At 37.5% G+C, this 12,080-nt stretch overlaps 1 long non-coding RNA gene across 1 annotated transcript in view; it reads right to left on the bottom strand.

Annotated features, from left to right (window-relative positions):
- The window catches only part of LOC132682744 (uncharacterized), a 28,102-nt gene extending 17,252 nt beyond the window's left edge, over positions 1-10,850 (bottom strand). Inside the window, exon 1 of the long non-coding RNA XR_009611841.3 lies at positions 10,704-10,850. This is a non-coding gene — a long non-coding RNA (uncharacterized LOC132682744). The remainder of the gene's footprint in view (positions 1-10,703) is intronic.
- Between the last annotated feature and the right edge of the window lie 1,230 nt (positions 10,851-12,080).

The raw sequence follows: 12,080 nt of genomic DNA, 5'->3' as shown, positions 1-12,080 counted from the left end.
AGACTTCCTGAGTTGATAATCATCACTAGTAGGCGGTGATTAAAGCCGTAAGTGTACATGAGAAGTAGGCAGTGAGGACTGAGTAAAGGAGAAAGAAGAGAGAAGGGTCTTCTGCCTGAAGCCTTCCTTGAGCTCTGGTTGGTGGGTGTGGCCAGCACACGTAGAAGCACAATGTTGTGGGTCTCTTGGACGCATTCACAGCAATGCCTCATCCATTCCAAAGCCCTACCAATTGGTTTGGATCAGAGTGTGACCACAGAAATCTGATCTAGGCCAGACTAAGCTCTAGAGGTCAAGTCTGCTTCAGAGAGGGCTTGGAACGGAGGGCTTCTCAGCTTATCGTTCTCCCTCTTCATTAGATATTTGAGAATAGTGAATCTGTAAGTGCTTTGTAAATTTTATATTATTGGACCACTATTATTACTGTTGCAAATGGTGTAAAAAGCAATCATAATTAACATGATAGAGCACTCAAAATAAATGAAGTCTTGGCAATAAACCTACTCAGCCCTGCTGTGTGTCAGCTGAGGAGGCTGAAGCTCAGGGAGGGGAAGAGTGAGCCTACGGACAGATGGAGCCAGGGCAGAGCTCAGACCTCTGGGCTTTCACTCAAGTCCTCTTTCCCTTTTTTATCCAAGTTAGTTCCTCTCCTCACCCTTGCTTTTTTTTTGCAACCTGTTTAACACAATGCAATATTCTCTAGAGAAAGATCTTTTCTTTCTCTTTTAACTCTGCATTTGAAGCCATTTTGGAAAAGTTGTCAGCAAGTGGGGAAATGGGGAAGAGTTAAAGGAATAGCAGAAGAGTCAGTTCAAGTCAGCTGCACTTGACCGAGTATTTAATGCAATAAAGATTTCCCTGGGTGCCGTGGGAGCTGAGGTGAGTCAGAGGGGCTCTGTCCTCCAGAACCTCACTGTCCCCTTTGGCAAGACAGAACTGCAGACAGCTAAGGCAAAACTGAATGAGATAAGAACTAGCCTAGAAAAATAAACAAATTTAATATTTTTGGTCTTGTTCACTTCCTGAATGGAGAGGAAACTGGAGGCTCTGACATTTGCCACCTCCTGACACGCTGGGAAGAGAGAAGAGAGGTAACCTTGAAGCAGCCATGTTTTTTTTTTTTTCTGTTGTGCCAGGCATTCTAGGATCATTTATTTTTAAAAAGTGGAACAAACCTCTCTTTATACCTGTCTTTACACACTCTCAGATCCAGGGGCCTTCACAGTAGGCTCCAGGAGAGGCAGTGGAACATCCTATGACCCAGCATACCCAGGACAAGAAGCTACAGGGTTTTGGGACCATTGCCAAGCTGTGAGATGAACCTGATAGCGTTCCTAAATAACAGCATGGCCTCAGCCTCAGGCCTGACTTCATGCTATTCCAGTCGTGTGACCTGTCTCCTCCACTGATCTAAGATAACACTTATCACATTCTGCCTTGGAATCAAGTTACTTGTGTGTGTGCCTGCTTCCGCCACTAGACAAGAGAGCAGTGACCATGCCTTACTCAGCCCTATCCCCCAGAGCGCTTGGGACAGGCACTGGCACTCAGTGGATCCCCACTCAGTGTGCGGGGTTGGCTGGCATTTTGGCATCTCTTCATTTTTCACTGGTAACACCTATGGCTCTTCTTGCCCGGTTTGAGAAGGAGAAAATGCACATTGTGTTGAAAGGCCTGGATCTGATTTCAGAGACCAGGGCTCTAAAAGAAATACTGATTGCAGTTTACTCCCTGTGGAACTCTGGGCCAGCTCTTTTCCTTCCACACCTATGTTTCATGCGGTAGTTAGACAGATTCGCATGCATTGTTCTTCTAGTTCTTGCTTTTTATGATTCTATTATTTTGTAAGGTAAATTCAAATGTAGAATCCCTTTTGGTGTGATTTTTCTTTCTTTATCTCTGCTAGTCCTTGGCCTCACAAGAGGTATTGCAGTCAGTCATTGTTCTAAATGTAAAAAGATTTATTTCAAAGGAAAAGAAAAGGCAATGGACTATAAGAGAATGAGCAACTGTCCTGTCCCTCAATGAGAATAATCGTTCATTAACAGGCTGCTCCCTTTCAAGTTTGGAACAAAAATCCCTTTATAAGTATTGTGATATTTATCCCTTATTACAGCCCGGAGGTGAACTTTACTAGTTTTGATTGGCAGATGAGGAAACAGCGTGGGATGTTAAGAAATTCTCTGATATAACAGAACCAGTTAATGGTAGAGCCAGAATTCCAATTTAGACTGACCTTCCCTCTCATTCTGCTCTTTCTGTCCACTTTGAGCAAATCGCTGAAGACCTCTCTCTGGCTCTCAGTTCGGCTATGACATGGAATTAATAAAACTTCATAGCATTCACAGAAATGTAAAATCATTTACTTAAAATGGCAACAACTTTGGAGACCTGAAAGAGCTAAGCAAATCTAAGAAATCATTTCATTGCTAAGTAGTCAGACTAGTCACCCAGGTAATCAAGCCTGTTTTCAAATGACAGTGAAATTCGAAAAAGCTGTTGATCTTAGTAACAAAAGTCTCTTCGTTCTGGTTTTGCTCAGTGCCTTGTCATTTTATATCCCCAGATCAGGTTATTAAATTGCATCTCTCCTGAGCTCAAGTTTGCCTGCAGAATTAGAGGTTAAAATAAAAAATGAAACTAAAGAAATCTAAAGATTATTCCTTAATTATTTTTTGAATTGAAATTAGCAAAAATTTTTCAAAATGGTAATCCTCACAAGGACACAGTGAAACTAGCACTGTCATTCATAGGAAATTCTTTTATAATTCAGCTTGTCAATATCATCTGATGACATTCATACATACCTACTTTGACCCACTAATTACATATATATTTTTTTTCAGAGAGAGAGAGTGTGAGCTGGGAAGAGGGGTAGGGAAAGAGGGAGAGAATCTCAAGCTGATTCAGGTAGTGCTGATTCAGGGCTCAATCCCTTGACCGTGAGATCATGACCTGAGTGGAAACCAAGAGTCGGGAGCTCAGCTGACTGAGCCACCCAAGTGTCCCGACCCACTAACTATTCCTTCAGTAACATATTGAAAGAGGGGGTGATGATTTGGAAGATGTATGGATACGCTTATCTCTTTTCCATTTTCATATGCCTGACTTTTACCCAAGCATTCATTTACTGTTGATGGGGATGCAGAGTGGAACATAGAGTAATTAGGATGGATACAACAGCCATGCAGAGAGAGTAAAAGTTAGTATTCGGTTTCTGACAACCCACATAGGAATTTTATGTCCAGAGGATAATAAGGAGATGTAAAGCCAGTCTTGCTAAGAGAGAGAAAGGTCTCTGAATTCCCCATCTCCTACTCTAGCATGAAGGCCTGGAAGACTTGGCGACATCTTTGTGTCTAAGGAAGACACTGGTCACTTAGGAAGACGAAGAGGGGAAACCCATCCCTGCCAGCACCAGTGGTTGTGAGAGGAAAAAAGAAACCAAGAGCAAATCCCAGTCTTCCCTTCCCCATCCTGGAGCTGACTATACCATTGTGTGCAGAGATGTGGGGGGTTGCTTTAGAAATGCCCAACTGAGCATGGGGAAATGCAAAGGCAGCTGGAGTCATGGCCTGCTTTCATCTCCATGGAGGGCAGGAGACTAAAACACGGAAGATCTGCAGCCATCAGCTTGATGCCACCCCCACGACGGTTCAAGCAGTGAGGACGAGACGGCCCAGGAAGGCAGATGGGCATGTCCGTGACACTATTGCTTGCACAGTGGAAAAATGTCCACATAGCTTACATGTCTTATGATGAAGAAATGTTTAAGTCAAAGTGCCCCCTTTAGACAGAGAAATTTGTGAGAAAGCTGACGTTGAATATAAAAACAAAGAATACTGCGGCACGGCAATCTGAGGTTTTCTCTTTGCGCTGCTTGTGACCCATTGAGTTTTTGAAATATTTGAATTTGTAAGAAGCATTTTGCAAATGAACCTAAGTATCCTGTGATGGCATTGAACTTTTCTAAATGAGACGTATATATTTTGCTTGCATCTCATTCAAAATCAGCTTGAAAATTTCGCATGTAAGTATGCAGTGAAAGGAACATTTAAAAACTTCAGCTTTGAAACTTTTGGAGAAATGGAATTACTGAAAGTAAAGTTTACAAAAAGGAAAATGTTGACATTTATCCCTATAAAAGCCAGACAGGAAGAAAACAAACGATGAAAGTACAAATTGTGTAAATCAAAAAAATTAATTATAGAATTATTGAATTGTGTTTAAGAAGAGGTAAACTTGTGGAAAGAGATTTTTCATTTTTAATGAAGCTCTTATTTATATTGAATATATTTATATTCTGGTTTAGAATGAAATAAAATTGAGAAGGACCTTTATTTTGTTGTATCTAAGGTTGGTAAGACTTTCAACAAAATAAAAAAAGAGACAACTTACATAATGAGTTTTGGCTTGTAAAAATATTTATATCTTTGAAGATACATGGCTGAAATATTAACACATTTTTATATGAAGTAGAATAGAATATTCCCCTTTTTCTCAAATTTTGCATTGAGCTTATGAAATATTTCACGTGCTCTGAAGGGAATATTTTCTCAGTCAAAAAAATTGTCTATAGAGAAGATTCAACTGAAAATGTCAACAATTTAAAATGTATTAATAGTAAAATGCAAGTCTGGGGAAATATTTCAGCCAATGGTCTGAAAAAGTTAAAATTATATCATACTGAATAAAATAAATTATTCAAGAAACACCACTATCATGGTATTATAAACAGATACAACTAAGACAATTAGTAGTTGTGAACTTATACAATAATAATAATTATTCATTATATCATACAAAAATAATAATTATTCATTAGTTTGTTGAGTTCAGGTAATTAAAGAAGTTTTAAAAAAATATTTCAATGTAACTTTAAATACTTTAATGTACATAAATACCTGATACTTGAATTTTTTAGGGCAAATTCTATTTTTGAAAATACGTTTTGAATAGTACCATTTTTAGGTACATCAATGTCATGTAAGTAATTTATCCATCAACAAATTGAAATTTCAAAAATCTGTGTAATGAATTTTAGCTCCCTTTCCATCTCAAAATTTTCCTGAATCAATCAGATTATATGATCCCTCTAGATATCATATGGATGTTTTTCCGTATTGCTGTTTTATGTTTAGAACAAAAGCTAGAGACAAACTACAAGTCAATTTGTAAAAACATAGGGAAGAAAACTAAGTGATTTTTTTTTCTGTTCTCCAGTTTGCCTTTTAGAAATTGAGATAATACTATTTTTATAGGGAACAACTAAGCCGGGTGGGGGGGGGGGGAAACAACAGAAAGTATTGGGAACTTCCTGGGAAAAAGGCATCTGCCAGCAGGACTCTGAGGACGGTGAAGGTGAGGATATAGACATACATGCCAGTTTCTTCCCCATCTCTAGCACACGTGCCTCTCCTGCATCTGTTGGAGCATCAGCTGCTCAAGATGTTCTGCTTTCCTTGCCCTCCAGACCCAGCCAAGGTAGCATTGACAAATAAGGGCAGATTTTTGGGGGCCGAGGTGAGTGAAGCATTTTATATTTATATCCATAGACACACACTCTTGTGTATGTTCCAGTGACTTCAGGGGACTTTCCACAGCCATGGGTGTCCTGTGTCTAGTGTGAGGTAACTGCCTGGCCCACTGAGTTCTCTGGACACGAATCACTGGGTGAAGGGGGGTGGCATTGCAGGGCTTATGAATTGAGGCGAGAAGGGAATCTTTCTCGATGTCATTTGTCTCTCTTCTGTACTGTCTGTTCACTGTGGTGGTAACATATAGGTAGGATTATTATTATTATTTTTTTTTGTAGGGCATTTGTTTTCCTCTCTGTGATTGCAAGCTCTGAGTCTAAAGATGCCCAGAACACAGTGACTTCATAACTTCCAGACTCAGGCTGTTCTGGGTGATTCCTCCTACTCATTTGACTGGGGGTTGGGGAGTGGCTATACGTAGAGTGTAAATAAAATATTTGGAAGAGTGCTTGGCACAAAATCAATACTACATAAGAATGGCTTATTACCTTGATACTTTATGGGGAAATACATCTTTCTATTTAGAAGGGAGAGTTTCAGTGGAGATGAAAAGGAGGTGATGAAAAGTGGTATGAAATTATAAGATTTAACATTTTAGAAGACATGTTGAACACAGGTTATGTGCAAGGCACTGGCTGGGTCTCTAGAAATAAAATGGTAAAGAAAAGAGTTTAAACTCCTGTTCTCAAAGAATTCACAATCAGTGGATGAAATTTAACTGATCTAAATGAGTGTAAATGTCTCTCTCTCTCTCCCTTTTTTTTTTTTTTTGGCAAAATTCTAGCCATGTGACTATGTATATAAAACAAACTGGTTGGTGTTTTCAAAGGAACTAAAGAAAGATGAATGAAATTCAAGGAGTTTGGGAGAATGGTGGAAATCCTCTCATTAACATAATTAGAGGGCAGCATTTGCATCCTGGACTTCTTTTTCCTGCCTTACATCACCTAGCACAAAAGAAGAATTTAAATAAAAGCACATTAGGATTGTTGTGGAAGACACTGTTAGGTGTTCCCCCAGTGGCCATTTCTCTTTATTTTTCTTAAGAGAAATTGTTTTGGTTTTGGCACCAGGTAGCAGTGTGCTCAGAGAGGGTGGCTCCCAACCTTCAACAATCCCAGAAAATGGAACTTGATTAGTTTAGAACTAACTTTTGTTTTTTTGTTTTTTTGTTTTTTTGTTTTTGGCTAGTGTCTCTCTCTCCCTTTTGCCAGTGATTGTTGGTTCGGAATGGCAAGCAACCTTGTTTGGGCTGATGGGAAGTGAGGGAAAATGTGTTGGAAAATTTCAAACGAAGGCGTTTGAGAAGGAAGGTTAATATGAAAAATTTATTTGACATCTACATGCAGAAGATAACTTGCTATTTGGCCTTGCACATTTATCACATTACCCTACAGGTCACAGTTTCCCCATCATATATTAATAATTCTTGTCCTATCTAATGAACAAGGTTATTGTTACTGTTCTAGAAAATAGTGGATTTTAACATGGTTTCCAAATTTAAATGCCTGTAATATGTAAGATTACTATTAATTGTAAATTCCTTTGAAATCTTCAGATTAAAACTGAAGATTAAAACTGAACATTAAATCAGTAATACCACGAAAGTGTATGCTAACATGCCAACCCTAGGAAAATATGCTTCTTATTTAAGAAACTTAAAGTAAATATAATAGAGTGTAAAAGAATTTCAATGCATTCATTTAGGCAAACATTTTATTTTCATTCTCTTAATTTCTCTCAAAACATATGTGTAATTATAGAATTATATTATTTAATAGGCTCAATGAACTTATGTTTTTAAGGAAATATGTTGAGACCTTCACCTCTCCCCTTTGAGAGCATAATGACACATGCAGTTAAATACAGATTCAAGTGTCTTATGCTGGGATCCCCAAAAAACACTCTTTTTTTTTTTCATAAAAGTGTTCAGATATATGGAAAATAACCTCATAATCACCAAGTGCTCACTATGCATATTTAAAAAAGGTTGATTCTTTGCCATATTCTCTTCAAATACATTTTGAGAATGAAGAAAACATTACAGATAAACTTTCAGTCCCTTTGTACCCTTCCTGAATTATGATTTGTGGTGGGTGTGTATATTTCCAGATCACATCTTCTACTGCGCTTATGCATCTGTCTATTACAAGGGGTATTAACTAAGCTTCCCTAACCAAGAGTTCCCAAAAGGCAGTGGCTCAAAGAAGATCGAAGTTTATTTCTCTCTCAAAGCAGTTTATAGGATGGTAGAAGGTACAGGGTAGGCAGTCTGCTTTGAACCATGGGATATGGCTATTTCACTATCTTTAAAGTAGCAGTTGTGAAAGTGTAAGCTGGGTTCCTGGAGTCGCTGGGATTCTTCCGAGGTGTCCATAATCTTCTCTGCCTTTTTCCAACTATGTATCTGCATCAGACCAATTTTTCTTTATGTATCTTAAAAAAACAATATTAGTATAGACTGAATGTAGAAACAAATGAGACTATATTTGTCTTGAATAAAGTCATATGTTAAAAAGATTTTCAAAAATGTTGGGGCTCCTGGATGGCTCAGTCGGTTAAGTGTCTGACTTCAGGTCAGGTCATGATCTCATGGTTTGTGGGTTAGAGGCCGCATTGGGATCTTGTGCTGACAGCTCAGAGCCTGGAACCCACTTCTAATTCTGTGACCTTCTCTCTCTGCCTCTCCCCCTGCTTGTGCTCTGTTTCTCTCTCTCAAAAATAAACATTAAAAAAAAGTAAGTGTGCCACTTTTTCAATGAATTCATTTTTATTTATTTATTTAGTTCAATAGTTTTTTAGTTTAATTTAAAAAAATCTATTTTAGGGGCGCCTGGGTGGCTCAGTCGGTTAAGCGTTTGACTTAGGCTTAGGTCATGATCTCACAGTTCTTGATTTCCAGCCCTGCATCGGGCTCTGTGCTGACAGCTCAGAGCCTGGAGACTGCTTTGGATTCTGTGTCTCCCTCTCTCTCTGACCCTCCCCTACTCATGCTCTGTCTCTCTCTGTCTCAAAAATAAATAAAAACATTATATTTTTAAAATCTATTTTTAAGCTATTTTTCATATAATAATATATTAATATAAAAATTTATTATGCTTTTTATAATGAAATTATATTTGTAATGCCTTGAGTTTAATTTTTAGTATGATAAATATCAATAAATATTTCAACATAAATAAAAGCTGTCTCAGGTTCTAATAGGAAAAGTAGAAAAATGTAATGTCGGGGTGCCCGGGTGGCTCAGTTGGTTAAGTCTCCGACTTTGGCTCAGGTCATGATCTCACAGTTTGTGAGTTCGAGCCCCACATTGGGCTCTGGGCTGACAGCTTAGAGCCTGGAGCCTGCTTCAGATTCTGTGTCCCCTTCTCTCTCTCTGCCCCTTCCCATGCTCATGCTCTGTCTCTCAATAATAAATAAACATTAAAAAAATAAAAATAAATAAAAAGAACTATTAAAAAAAGAAAAATGTAATGTCTATTCAGTGGCTATCTTCAGTTAAAATTCTTTCCACTATGAAGAAGGGAGAATGAATTTCAAGGAACAACTAGCAATTCAGTGCAATCTGTGTGTTCATAAACAATATATGATTGTGTAATTTAAGAATTTCCATGAATGATATCTTTCACATGCATCCTTCAACATGTTACTTTTTTTGTAACTCAAAATTATGTTTTCCAGATTTATGTATTTAATACATACACATCTAATTCATTCAACTGTTGAATACTGTCTTACCACAGTACTATAGCACAATTTATTTTAACATGTCTTTAATTGGTGGATATACAGAAGGTTTCCAATTATTTAATCTTTTTAAAACTTTTTTTAATGTTTATTTGTTTTTGAGGGAGAGAGAGAGAGAAAGAGAGAGAGTGAGCTGGGGAAGGGGCAGAGAGAGAGGGAGGCTCAGAATATGAAGCAGGCTCCAGGCTCTGAGCTGTCTGCACAGAGCCAGACATGGGGCTCAAACTCACAAACTGAGATCATGACCTGAGCCAAAGTCGGACACTTAACCGACTGAGCCATCCAGACGTGCCTCCAATTATTTACTCTTAAGAGCAATGCATTGCAATAAACATTTCCCACCTATCTCTTCGTATCAATATGAGAGTGTTGCTCTAGAGAATTGAAGATTAACTTCTGTGTGGTAGGATATACCTGACTTTCAACTCCTTTACTAAATTGGTGTTAAATCGTTCTCCAAAATGATGGTGCCAATTTGTAAACCACTTGCACAGAGAATCCCTTTGTCCTGTCTGCCTCATTCTTTGGAATTATCAAACCTGTGAATGTTGTCAAGATGGTGCCAGGGGAATGGAAGGTTACTGTTGTTTAGCTTCCACCTCCCTTTTTAGACAGTAGGATAGTTAGATATAGGTTTGATGGCAATCACAAGAATTCTTGATAACAGTGATTACATAATTGAGGTTTATTTCTTTTTTACATAAGAAGTGTGGAGTTAAGCAGTTGCTGGCATTGGTTTTTCAGATCATTAATGCAATCAGGAAAATTAAGCTCAGACATCTTTCTGCTGCATTATTCTAAGTATGTTGGCTTTTCTTCCTCATCATCTTATGGTTGCCAGATGATGGCCACTCCATCACTTCAATATATTGGCCAAAAAAGGTGCCTAATCCCCACTCAAGCAGACTTCTTCTGGTGTAGATTTTGCTCAGAATTTCCTTAATTAACCAACACTAACACATTGTTCTTGTAGCTTTAAATAAGCTAGAAAAAAGATGGGGCATGTCTCTTAAATTTCTTATTTCAAACTGTCTTAGCTTTTTAAGGATCTTTATAGCTTTATAGTGTTGTAAATAGAAAACAAGGTATCTTACATTTTAAGTTCAATTTGACAATCTCTGCCTTTTAATGGAAGTGTTTATTCCTTTAAAGCTAATGTCATTAGGGGCACCTGGGTGGCTCAGTTGGTTAAGCGTCCAACTTAAGCTTAGGTCATGATCTCGTGGTTTGTGAGTCCAAGCCCCTGTCAGGCTCTGTACTGACAGCTTGGAGCCTGGATCCTGCTTTGGATTCTCTGCTTCCCTCTCTCTCTGCCCCTCCCTTGTTCATACTCTCTCTCTCTCAAAAATAAAATAAAAAACATCAAAATGTTTTTAAACCTACTGTAATTATTGAAATAGTTGTATTTAAGTCTATTACCTTGGTCATCTGTTCTTGATTTTTCTCATATGTTCATGCCTTCTTTGGGGAGAATAGAAATATGTGGTATACAACCTACAGTAGAGTATCGTTATTCAGGTTTTATAAGAAATGATAAAAGGGGCGCCTGGGTGGCTCAGTCAGTTAAGCGACCAACTTCTGGTCAGGTGATGATCTCACAATTTGTGAGTTCCAGCCCTGCATTGAGCTCTGCATTGACAGCTCAGAACCTGGAACCTGCTTTGGATTCTGTGTGTGTCTCTCTCTCTCTGCTCTTCTCTGGCTTGTGCTCTGTCTTTCTCTCTCAAAGATAAATAAATAAACATTAAAAAAAAGAAATGATAAAAAAAATAAGTTCTTTAGGAAAAGAATCTCAGAGTGGATGGAAGCCCAGATTTTCAGAAGGGAATGAAAAACATCAGAAATGTAAATATCTAGGAAAGTATTTTATAAAATCCTTATTATTTTTATTATATAACATTTGTGTGTAAATTTATTAGAGGAATATTAACTGTTTGGGAAAAAAATGATAATATGTTGTAGTTTCCTTCTACCAGGAATGGAAATAGGAGTAGTGGTCTTTTATCCTAGAAAGGATTTTAACCTTAACTTATTTTGGTATTTTTATACTTTAAGGCTTCTGATAACTTTCAAAAACTATTTTTGTAGCATATATGTGGCTGGTTTTATTTGTTAGGGAGTTTTCACTTTCTATATCCTAATCAGAAGCAGAAGAATATCATCAGTGATTATGAACTTACTATTTGAACCATTATTTATTTTGAAGTGTATCTTTTAGTTTACTAATAAGTGCAGAGCTGAATGTTCTTATACTGATTTCTAATTTTATTGCATTGTATTGCATTGTATATTATATTAATTGTTTGACATTTTAAAGGTATTACTTTATGGCTGATGTTACTGAGAAATGATGTGAAGGCTGGAGCTGTTGCCTATCATTTTTGTCTGTAAGGGTATAGTCCAAAAATGAAGCCAATATAGAAATGAGAAATAAAGAGCAAGGTCTAATTATATCAGCCCATAAATCAAGCTGCACCTATTGCCTTACTTAGACTTTCAGTTACACAGTCTATTATCTTCCTTTTTGTCTCAAGCCAGTTTGGGTTGGATTTTTTGTTGTCATTGTGTTCAACCTAACACAGGAAACATGATGAGTTTATTTTTAGATATATTGAGATTGTGTTGTGATGGAATACAATACAGCTCAATCAGAAGATGTGAATTCAAAGTAGAATAGTAAATTCGTCTTTTCAGTAACCCTCTAGTGTAGATGATATTTCCCCCCATCTTACCAGTGATAAAACCAAAGATAAGAGAGAGTAAATTAGCCCCCCTAGATCATAGTGTTAATAGTTT

The sequence above is a fragment of the Panthera onca genome, chromosome C2 (assembly GCF_046562875.1).
Source record: "Panthera onca isolate mPanOnc1 chromosome C2, mPanOnc1 haplotype 2, whole genome shotgun sequence".
NCBI lineage: Eukaryota > Metazoa > Chordata > Mammalia > Carnivora > Felidae > Panthera > Panthera onca.
Note: the sequence above shows the minus strand (reverse complement) of the source record. Positions and strands in the feature narration are given on the sequence as shown.